Genomic DNA, 11,352 nt, shown 5'->3' on the forward strand with positions numbered 1-11,352 from the left:
GTTTGTACTTAAGTGTTGGGACCCTGGATGCTGAGAATTTTAAACTTTCTGTGCTGAAGGGCACAGACCCACAAGAGAATACTATTTTTGACCTGAGAATTTTGGAAGAAGGCTTCCAAAATTAAATGATAGACCTGAGATTATGGCTGTGGAGTTTGATTAGAAGTGTGTAATATCACAGGGTGGAAAACTTAGACTTTAAGGTTTTAGAATACAGTAATTTCTATAAAGCTAAGATGGAAGTTTTAGGGCAGAGTCTGGTCCTTTTTCTTCACCTTCTCTTCCATGGATTTGGGTGGTATTTTGTAATTGGACAGAAAAGTCCACATTGCAGGGGCATGGGTGGTTGGTTATTGGGTTAAAAGTAAAATTAATTTAGGTGTCATTTCTTAATTGGGTAGTTTAGCCTTAAAAGACCTTGTAGAGAAAGATAATGAGCCATTTTGTGGCTTGTTAGTAGAATGCTGGAGAACTCACTGCTGTGAGACTGTAATATAGATAAGAAATAATAAACATTTGAGTTTGAACATGAAATACCATCTCAAGTGCTTCAATCCCCACCTTGACAGTGGCAGAAAAGAAGCCCAGAACCGACTCAGAGATTCCTGTTGGCTTGGCATTGCACTGAGAGGAGCACATGGGGCTTATCATTTAAGTAAAAATATTTCAATTGGGATGGAAGGAGAGTTATAACACACAGCAGCTGATTTGCTCTTGTTCCTGCCTGACACTTTAAGAAAAGTTTTTTTTTGACTGTGTGGACAAGAAGAAAATGAGAAACCACAGGAGGCTAAACCAAGTAGACTAAAAGGGAAGGAAGGAAGGAAGGAAGGAAGGAAGGAAGGAAGGAAGGAAGGAAGGAAGGAAGGAAGGAAGGAAGGAAGGAAGGAAGGAAGGAAGGAAGGAAGGAAGGAAGGAAGGAAGGAAGGAAGGAAGGAAGGAAGGAAGGAAGGAAGGAAGGAAGGAAGGAAGGAAGGAAGGAAGGAAGGAAGGAAGGAAGGAAGGAAGGAAGGAAGGAAGGAAGGAAGGAAGGAAGGAAGGAAGGAAGGAAGGAAGGAAGGAAGGAAGGAAGGAAGGAAGGAAGGAAGGAAGGAAGGAAGGAAGGAAGGAAGGAAGGAAGGAAGGAAGGAAGGAAGGAAGGAAGGAAGGAAGGAAGGAAGGAAGGAAGGAAGGAAGGAAGGAAGGAAGGAAGGAAGGAAGGAAGGATGTACAGGGAGAAGGGAGGATGGTGGAAGAAAGGGAAGAAACAGGGATAAAGCAGAAAAATTTAATTACATGCTACAGACAGCTCCTTGCATGCAGAGGTCTCAACTCAGATGGATTCAAAAAAATTAGCAATTTCTCTGAGGTGCCTTATTTAGGGATCCTGTTGCCTTGCATTTGCAACAGTACAGAGATGGAGATGGAGGCCAAAAATATCAGTCTTTAAAGTTTCTTCACTGCCTCCAGTGAGGATGGACCAGTTCTGGAAGGACTGGTCCATCAGATACAGGCGCCTCAGATGGATATCTAAATTTAGATGGGATTGATCCAGGTTTTGCTGTTTCCAAAGGGTGTGTGGTTTGGTTGGAAATCTCCCCGTCATCCCACACCCCACTGAGTTATTGGGAAGAGGGCCAAACACTTTACAACTTTATTTTTCCTGTGAGTCTTTGCTTTACCTGCTGCTGTTTCTGACAGCTGGAGAATTTGGAATTTTCTTTCTCTAGTTCCACATAATCCCCTACTGTCACATGGTGGAGTATAGTGGAGGATGGAAAGCCTCCTGGTGTATCCTGGCTAATCTGCTCTTCCTCCAGTATCAGCTGCAATTTAAATTGAGTCAGTTCCCAGAAAAAGAAAAGGAAAAGATCCCCATTAACACCATTTGTCACAACTCCTTAATATCATACTTGCCTTTTGAATGCCATCAACATTCAGAGGGGAAAAGAAAAACCAAACAAAAAACATTCTGAATAAATGAGATTTGACAGAACTTTCCTCAAGAACAATGGCTTTAAAACTGGCTGGAAGAAATGCTTTTAAAAATAGACCAAATTGATCTGTCGCCTTTGAAAAAAAATCAATCTTAAGAAGAAAGAAAAATTCTATTATTCCTATTCCAGCTTCTCATAATAATTTTTGAAGTCTGGGTTTCACCAAGGAAGCCTTTTCAGTTTGTTCTTTTAGAAGACTTAAAGAGTTCATCCATTCATTTGCCCTCTTTTTTTTTCCCCCTTTTATTTGGCAGCATGATATAAAACACCTTTCCTGTATGTATGGAAATAGAGGACGTAAATCCAAGTTCCAAGACCATGAAAATATCACCAGTATTGATGAAATTAGGCACATTCCTACTGCTGCTGAACAGATTATCAGAGTTGCTTTCATTTACTTACACATAATTTATTTTTGAATCTCTCTCTGGCAAAACAAAACCAGACAGTGTGAGGTACATAAAAAAAAGTCAATTAACAATCACTTCCCTGTGAATCCTGGTAAGCTCAAAGAAGATGTAGGCAATGCTCCAGCTCCAAAATGCTCTCAACAGCACTGATGGATTCATCCATCTGCTGATTTTGTACACCCAAATATTTGATTTAATGTTCATTCAAATCTATGGGAAGAGGGTTGTGGATTGCAGTGGGCTCTGTATAAGATTTGCAATTTTAATCTATTGCTAAATGCATCTGCCATGTCCCAAAAGAGACAAAAAAAGAGAGAAGAGAGGTTTCTCATTCCTCACCAGCTCACTGGGATGTACAAATGCAAAGATTTTGGAGGCTACACACTGACATGCATTGGTAGATTACTATGAGAAACTGGTAATTGCTTCCCAGCTAATTAGTTGCTCAGAAAATTATCTAATCACCACTTGGCACCAAAGATGCTTCGTGCCTGACTTCAGGCTCATGCATGACGTGACTTGGCCGAGCTCTCAGCTCAGAGTTAGTGACTTTTTTTGGGATTTTGCCACCCTGAAGCCTTGGGGAAGCTTTGCAAACTGGGTTGTGAGCTGGACCAGGATACTCAGTCATTTTGTCTGGTAGCTTTGGGAACAATATCCGTGTCAATGTTTTTGTGTCAAGGTCTGGGTTTCACACAAAACTGCAGAAGATAACTCCATCATAGACCTTTGCATGAGGAAATTTAGGAAGTACTCTCTCCTGAGACAGCCTTTTCCTAGACACAGAATATGGAAGTTGCTTTAAATCCTAAATCATTCAGGGGACTTTTTTTCTGGTATAAATCTGCTAATTCGTTATTTGACTCCCACATTTAAACAAAACTCTCTGTAGATTAACCCACATTTTTCTCAATGTTTGTTTGCGCTACCTGACAAGTGTAACAAGCCCTATAATACATCACAATGTAATTATTGCATTAATCACCAGCTGAATACATTAATTATCAAATGATTGCATGACAAGGGAGCCTTCCAGACAGCACAGAGCTAGATTTATCTGTGCTGTGTACTGTTACAAGTGCTCACAGTTGGGGTTAGGATTTCTAATTCTTTAGGATCATTGCTAAGGTATTCCTGGCACTTTTCTTCTTTCCCTTGTCTCAGATTCTTTCCCCAGAGTACCTTGGCACACACTTTGCACTTTCATTTATCTCCACTTTCCTAGGTGACTATTTAGGATGATTACCCCAGCAATAGAAATAAAGGGACAGCAGAAGGGTTTTGCCACAGAATAGGTCTATTTCTTTGAGATAACCCTTGACAGTTGCATCTTCTGAGTAAAAACCCAAATTGCTGGAACATCCAGAGTGAGTGGGTGGGAATTGATGGATTCAGAGCACACAAATTCTGATTTTAGATGTATTCAGCCAGTCCTTTATGTTCCTGACAGGACATAAAAACACAAATACTGAAACAAGCTGAAAGTGGCTTCACAATGCTGAAGACCTCTAACATTTTGGGTTTTATCAGTAGGGATAAGAGTTCAAACTTGCAAGTATAATGGAAATAAAACAATGTTTAAATAAATTATTTAAAATACTTTATTTCTGGGTAAAACTATTGAAATATTTGAAAAGCTTGAATCTAGACACATTTGGAGAATTCTGTGATTAAAAAAATAATTAATGGACTTGTCCAAATCACAATGACTACCGTATGAGCTTTGGATAAATTTTTGATATCTTTTTTTGATTCTTGGCAGTAACTGGTCAGCATCTTTACATTGTAACATCTTCACTGCAAACCCAGCAAAGTCTGGTCTCACCATGTCATTACATAATATAAATTATATATATTTTTATATACTACAAAAATTACACACATTTTAAATATTAAGGAGATTTCCCTCTGGGGAAGGAAAAAGAAGAAAGTTGAAGATGGCTGTAAACTTATTATTCCAGGGTACTAAAACTTTATACTAAACTTTATGCATTATTGAGATTTTAATATAGTTTCCTTTAAAGAAATTACTCACTGTATTCACTGGGGCTGTGTTTAGTAATAGCAATGGCCAGAGAACATAATTCCTCCTTGACCGGAAAGAAACTTCATCAAATATTCAACATAAATTTTTACAAAGCAAATATTTAATTATGTGTATGTAGTTTTGTAATTGCAAAGTAATCATTTGGTTCAATATAAATTTCCTCCATTCTAACATTTAACTGTAATTAAAAAAAGTTCAGGCAAAACTTGTGATAAGTATTTGAAACATGAACAGGATTTTAACCAGATATGTTTTCTTGACAGCTCTAGTAAACATATTGTCCCTGGTAACATTTAAAACTGATTTAAATGAATGCAACATGTCCAGTTCGGAGTTCACTGAATGAACAAGAAGGCTTTACATGAAATTAACTTTGCAGCAGGAATATAGGCAGACATTAAGACATTATCTGTTGATTAATACCCACTCTAACTCCACACCATCAATGTGATTTTTTTCCCCCATTTTATTGACTTAACAGACTGCAGTTATGCCACTGGATCCCAGATACAGTAAGAGATGATTTCACAAAAACCCTCCAGTCATGCCGAGAACATCATCAAGTTTTCCTTTGTCTGCGTGAAAGATTAAGTAGAAAACTAATTTCCCCATGGAGAGCAAAGCACAAATTGCATTGAGAAAAGGGAAAAAAGGAATCAAGGCCACCCCCACAAAATGTCAGAATCAAAACTTAAAATAAAAATCAAAGTATGTAGCCCGCACTTGAAAATACTTAACCAAAAAGATTGGTTAATTGGCTCCTGAATAGTGAGCATTGATTCACATACACTGAATAATGGATAATAAAGGCAGGTTTATAACAGGGAAAAGCCAGGCAAGTTTAAAGGCATTAACATGAAATCCCAAGGAATACCCTGCAGGTTAAACTGGTAAGGTAGAAAAGCTTCTTTTTGATAGGTTGAGAAAAATGCAATGGGGGAGATGAAGACAATGCAAATTACTATGCCAGGCCAAACCAAAAGGAAGGATTTGTAGTTCCCACTCACTAAATGCTCCTTGAGCTCTTTCAGGCTTGGGACCATGACAGCTTCTCTGGGTAACTGTGGCAGCCATATTTTTTGGAAAAATTCCATTGCCCAGGATTCTTCTTCTGGGAAGCTGAGAAGCCTCAGAGAAAAAGGAAAACAATATTATCTCATTTGCTTCTCCTCTGTTTTGCTGCTTTGGAATGTGTTTGGAGATTGTTTATCCAACAGGTGATTGTTTCATTGGTTTCATGTGAATTGTTTTGACTTATTGACCAATCAGGGCCAAGCTGTGTCAGGGCTCTGGAGAGAGTCACGAGTTTTCATTATTATCTTTCTGGCCTTCTGTAAGTATCCTTTCTGTTTTCTTCAGTATAGTTTAGTACTCTTTAATATAATATAGATCATAAAATAATAAATTAGCCGTCTGAGAACATTGAGTCAGATTCATCATTCCTTCCTTCATCTGGGAACCCCACAAATACAATAGGTAGCCTCTTCCACTGCCCAACCACCCTCTGGGTGAAGAAACTTTTGCTGATATCCAACCTAAACCTTCCCTGACACAGCTCCAGCCCTTCCCTCAGGTCCTGTCACGGTCACCAGAGAGCAGAGACCATTATTGCAATAATGCTCCCACTTCACATCCAGGACCTAAGACATCAAAATCAACCTGAGTGATCAGCCTTGCTTATATCCTTTCAAAAACAGCAGCAGAACTGCCCAGCACAAAATCACTCAAAATGTGTTTGATAGATGAGATAAGAAGCCGAATACACCCAAATTTCTCTGCATCCTGAGCTGCTGAACAATTCTCTTGTCTACTTCTGAGCCTCCCAGATTGCAATCAGTGGGATACTTCAGGCTGTTCTCCTTGACTGTGATATATTTTCAAAATTATTTTAAGGCTGTCTGTATTTGCTGTTGTTAGGGGCTCATTTTCACTATGCAGATGTATTTAAATGTATTCATCCTCCCCCACCTTTCCGTGTAGTGACTGTCAGCTGTGTCTGCACAACCTGCCAATTACAGTAACTTCCAGAACAATACCAGCCTAATTGATAGGCAGAGTAAATGAAGGAGCAAGGAGGAGATCATCAATGCTGGCAAACGAGTCCACAACACCCAGAGTGGTCACCGGGTGTTCTGCTCCCTTAAGGACTTGAAAGCAGCTATTTGAAATTCATATTGAAATGCATGAAGTGTGTGATCTTGCCTGCTTCACTCAGGATAGAGCAGAGTGGAGAATTTAAAATCATACAGGACTTTAGAGCCTAATTCTTTTGTATTTGAACCGAGGTCCTAAGTTTTATGAGGGAGGATCTTCTAGAGAAGGATCACACACAATATTTTGCTTAAGCTCTGTAGCTCCATATTGCCTTCAAGGGCATACAGTGCCCAAGCACAGCAGCAAAGTCCTCAGGCTTGATATAAATCTAGATATTTTCATAGTTTTATGTCACATTTCCACATTTCTATGTAGCAGATTGTATGTACTCAAATATTCCAAGTATGGAAACACTTATCTTACCCATGCAAAAGCATGAGATAAAAAGGTAATTCCCAAAACTGAACCTCAGATGGTAGACTGAATCTATTCTTGTCTTTGGGATGATGAGCAGTTAACTTCTACCCTCAGTAACGTCCTCAGTAACATCTGCCTCCTCTATTCTTGCTATGGTCATGGGTTGATTTCCTGGGCTGCAAGAAGGTCCTGGACAAAAGATTTCTGAAACCTTTGTGTCATGGGTAGTGTCTAAAATTTGAGGCAAATATTGTCTTCAAGCCTAAAGCAGAGATTTAGGTTATGGATCTGTCTCAGTTGGTCTGAGGGATCCAGGAAGTGTTACTGTTACACACATTCTGTCATCTTCCTTTACTTCAATTACATTTCGAGTTTTTTGGGGGGTTTTATTGAAAAAAAAGTCAGTGAGGAAAACTTTAGAACACAAAAAAATGCTTTGCTGCAATATTTACATGAGATTCTGAGAGCTGATATTTCTTATAGGAGGCTGTACATCTTATAGGATGTACCTCTCTTTCCTCCACAGCAAGTTCTATTCCATTACATACATAATAATATAAATCATTATGAACAAACACTGTAGTACTGATGTCATAATGAGCCATCCTGCCAGTTCCCTGTTGGAAGACAATGCTGAGGGTCAGGAGAACATGATGATTTTAGCAATGGAGTAAAATTTTTCTAGGAAAAAAGTACAGAAATGTCCATCTCTTTTAAACCAAAGAGGAAAAAACGAAAAAAGAAGCTGCAGAAATCAGAGTATCCTAGAAGACCAAGACTATAAATCCTTATGGGCATTTGTGTTACTGCATTAGTTACTGAAATCCAATGCAGGGAAGCATCACTTTAGCTTTATCTCATAGAGTCCTTCATACTGGAAGGTGTTCCATGCCCAGCTGCAGCTCATGGAAATTCACCTAAACATTGCTTTACAACTCAATTTTTTTCCCCCAGAGCTCTACCCCAAACAAGACACGGATTACTGAGCTTGAAAAGACCCAAAGAACAACATGGTGGTGGTAAAGCTCCTCCAAATCTTGAGGAAAATAAAGTCTATAGATGTGGGAGCATATAAATAAGGGAGCAAGTATAGGAAGGTAAAAGTGTCAAAGAGAAATACAACAAGGAAAAGCTCTTAGTTGGTGAATAGAAAATAAAAATATTATACAGAAATATACATGCTGAAATAATGATTTTAGTAGCCATTTAATGTACTCAATAGCTACAGAATAAGATCATTAATTCATTAATAATCATCATCGTAATATAGCTTGTGTATTCCTTTTGTCCAGAAAAATCACTGAGCACTTTACAAAGGAGATCAACACCATTAGTACTATTTTAGATTGTAAAATTCACCTGACAGGATTTTATATCTCTGGAGCCTGCTGTTGAATTTTGCTCATGATGCTTTCTTCCTTTGTCCGCCATTCTGCACAGCCTTGCAAAATTGCACCAAGTGATGTTTTTTCCTTTTGATATGTGAGTGACATTTATTTTTCTCTCCAATAACTCATCAGAGCAAAACCAGTGAAAACAACTTTGCTTTTACACATTTCTAGAGCAAGTAAACAAGGTTGCTTTAAGATTTTCCTTGGAGGGTTTTTCCTTCCATGTAATATTGAGTGGCACCATGTTCTCCAGTCTGAAGTGTTTCCACCTACATTGGGATCATTCCTTGACCTTGTAACAGCCTTCACCCACACCTTACCTAGAAATAAGTGAGTGAGATCATCCTAAGGCATGGTGACTGTAATTCAGAACATGAGAGCACAGTGAAATCCAGTTTTTTCCCTCCATGTTTAGCTGTGATCATTGGGATATTTTTAGTCAACTAAAACCAGGCTCTTCATTACAATGTATTGAAAAAGAATTTTCAGTATTTGTAGGAAATTTTTTTGAGGGTCTTGAAGGAGCCATCAGCATCCCTCAGTCTTTTCAAGGGCTGTGACAAGAAAAAGACTAAAAGAATTTGATGAGTGGAGCAATCACTCTGGATTTCTTCAACCAACAGTGGGAAGGAAATGAAACCACCCTCAAGCAAACAAACCAAAGACCAATAAAAAAATCCTCTAGCAGATTTTTCTCATTGATTGACCATGGTAAATAATTGCTTTAAATATCAAATTGCTCAGAAACTTAGAAGGAGAAATTGTTCTGTACCTCTTGCAACTCCCTTCACCTCCCACATTCAGGGGTGAGTGCTCCTTTGGCCTTATATAAATTTGGGTAGAGTGAGGAGAAACACTGAGAGTGAGTAATTTTATTTTATTCTCTGTGTCAGGTCACAACTTGAGTCAAACCCACTAAACCATAAAATTTTATACATGGCCATATAAAGCAAGGGACATTAATTCACATTTGTTTCAATCTCTACTGTTCAACCAAACTTCAGATCAAAGAGGAATAACCCACATTTCCAACATGCTTTGAATTATGAGGAAGTACTAGCATTCCACAAGTAAAAAACTACCAAATAAAACCATTATTAATCTAATTTTGTCCAGGACTGACCTAGTCTCAATGAAATTAGACGTCTCTATGAGCTTTAAAATCAGAATATTTTGGAAAGCCTGAAAACAATAATGGAAAATGTTTGGAAGCCAAAACATTTTTTCAAAGAGCAGAAAATAGAATTTATTGTGTATTTCCCAAATTTTCTCATGTTCTAACATAGAGTCATAGAATGGTTTGGGTTGGAAGGGACCTTAAAAATCATCTTGTTGTCATGGGCAGGGACACCTTCCACTAGACCTGGTTGCTCCATCCAACCTGGCCTGGAACACTTCTAGCAAAGTGGGGATTTCCTACTATTTGTTGGCAGGAGATACGAGTCCGATGCCTCAGGTTTTAGCTTTTGTATTTTTCAGATTCTGTGCTCCTTTAGTGTGTGGGTCTGGGCTTCATATGAGGGGATGGTGAGCTCTCTGCACAGAGCAGGGAGACAAAACAATTCCTGCTCCAGCTGGGGACCAAGGACAAATGATCCAAATCTCAGCCCAAGAGCACAAACAACGTGGGCTGGAGAGAGAAAAACGAGAAGGATGGGACTGCAGGGGCTAAAGCTGGAATGGACAATGAACTGCAATCTGCAAATGGAGCAGAACTGATCCCAGGGAGAGACCTTGTGGGCAGTTGTGCATTTTGTGACCATTTTGGTCCATCTTGGGTGCAGCCCTGGCTGGGCTCTTGTGCTGCCCAAGGTGCATCCATTGAGGCCTTTTAATAAATCCCTGCTTTATTCTTTACCTCTGTCCAGCCTCTGTTCTAGGTCAGTCTTCACAAGGCATCAAGGTAACTACAGGGTTGAACAGAGTTGTGCCAACACAGGTTTGCCTGGAGTCTGGATCAGATCCCAATTCTGCAACAAGAGATGTGTCCCTTGGCTGTGATTCCTTTAACAAATTACACATAAAGCAGCAACTTCAAAAAAAATCTCAAATCTCATCTCTGTAGCATGAGACAGGATTGTCATTGTAAACAAGAGGTAACAGCCTAGGGGGAAAGGAGACAATAACACCTGAAACAGCACATGCCATGAATTTGGGAATATTTTGAAATAAATTTATCCACCAGCTCTATTCCCTGACACATCACATATGCTACAAGGTATCCTGAGATGCCACTGCCTGTCCCAGCTTTCACACCAGCTACAAGCTCCATTATTTCGTTCACCCACTGAAAAATCACAGTGTGGGGAAGAGTGCTCCCAGCAGATGGAATTGATACAGCAAATATAAGTAAAATTCCCTGGCAGAAATCAAACTCTCATTTCCCCATCGTTCACTGCAGAGGGTGCTGTCTGCCCACATTCCTGGTCCTTAGGAAAAGGTGGGGAAAGAGGGTTGTGAACTATTTAAAATTGAAAAGACCAGTTGAGGGATATTAGCCAATGCTCTGAAGTCTTGCGCAATTAAAGACATAAAGTCACATTTCAGAGTCATGACAAAGTCACAGTGGACTAAAGCCACTGTCATAGCCAGAGTGGAATTCTGAACAAGCACAAGGCAGTCAGCCCTGGTTTAAATATATATTTTTTTTCAAAAAGAGGTTTTCCTCCCTGCCTTTAATGAAGTTTAAGTCTTTCTGAAGTTATTCATGTAGTCAGTGATGCTGAAGTTTAAACAGTAACTCCTTCCTGGTAAAATCACAAAGTTTTGGGGATTTGTTTTCATACTGAAACTCTGGAAAACTGTTGAAACATCAGAATTTTTTATGAAACAAGAAAAGTAGAAAAGTGAGGCTCAAAAATGGTCAATCCTGTCCTGTCCTTTGCACCTTTGTGGGGATGTCAAGGCAGATCTTGATTTCAGCTGAAGCCACTCTTCTGATAGCAGTAAAATATCAAGATTTTTTTTCCCAAAACTAGAAGAGTTTATCTGTTGTCCTGCTTAACCTATAACAGTGT

General features: G+C 39.1%; 1 long non-coding RNA gene across 3 annotated transcripts; it reads right to left on the reverse strand.

Moving 5' to 3' along the window:
• Positions 1 to 1,307: 1,307 nt before the first annotated feature.
• LOC135300146 (uncharacterized) lies at positions 1,308 to 8,179 on the reverse strand. 3 transcript variants are annotated; one of them, XR_010362034.1, is made up of 3 exons: positions 7,397 to 8,179; positions 5,441 to 5,561; positions 1,308 to 1,805 (listed from the first exon to the last, which is right to left on the reverse strand). It is a non-coding gene; the product is annotated as an uncharacterized LOC135300146 (long non-coding RNA). The 3 variants fall into 3 exon arrangements; XR_010362032.1 differs by lacking the exon at positions 1,308 to 1,805 and adding an exon at positions 3,678 to 3,829 and having other exon boundaries at positions 7,397 to 7,621; XR_010362033.1 differs by lacking the exon at positions 1,308 to 1,805 and adding an exon at positions 4,882 to 5,008.
• Between the last annotated feature and the right edge of the window lie 3,173 nt (positions 8,180 to 11,352).

This window comes from Passer domesticus, chromosome 4, assembly GCF_036417665.1.
Source record: "Passer domesticus isolate bPasDom1 chromosome 4, bPasDom1.hap1, whole genome shotgun sequence".
NCBI classification, from domain to species: Eukaryota; Metazoa; Chordata; class Aves; order Passeriformes; family Passeridae; genus Passer; species Passer domesticus.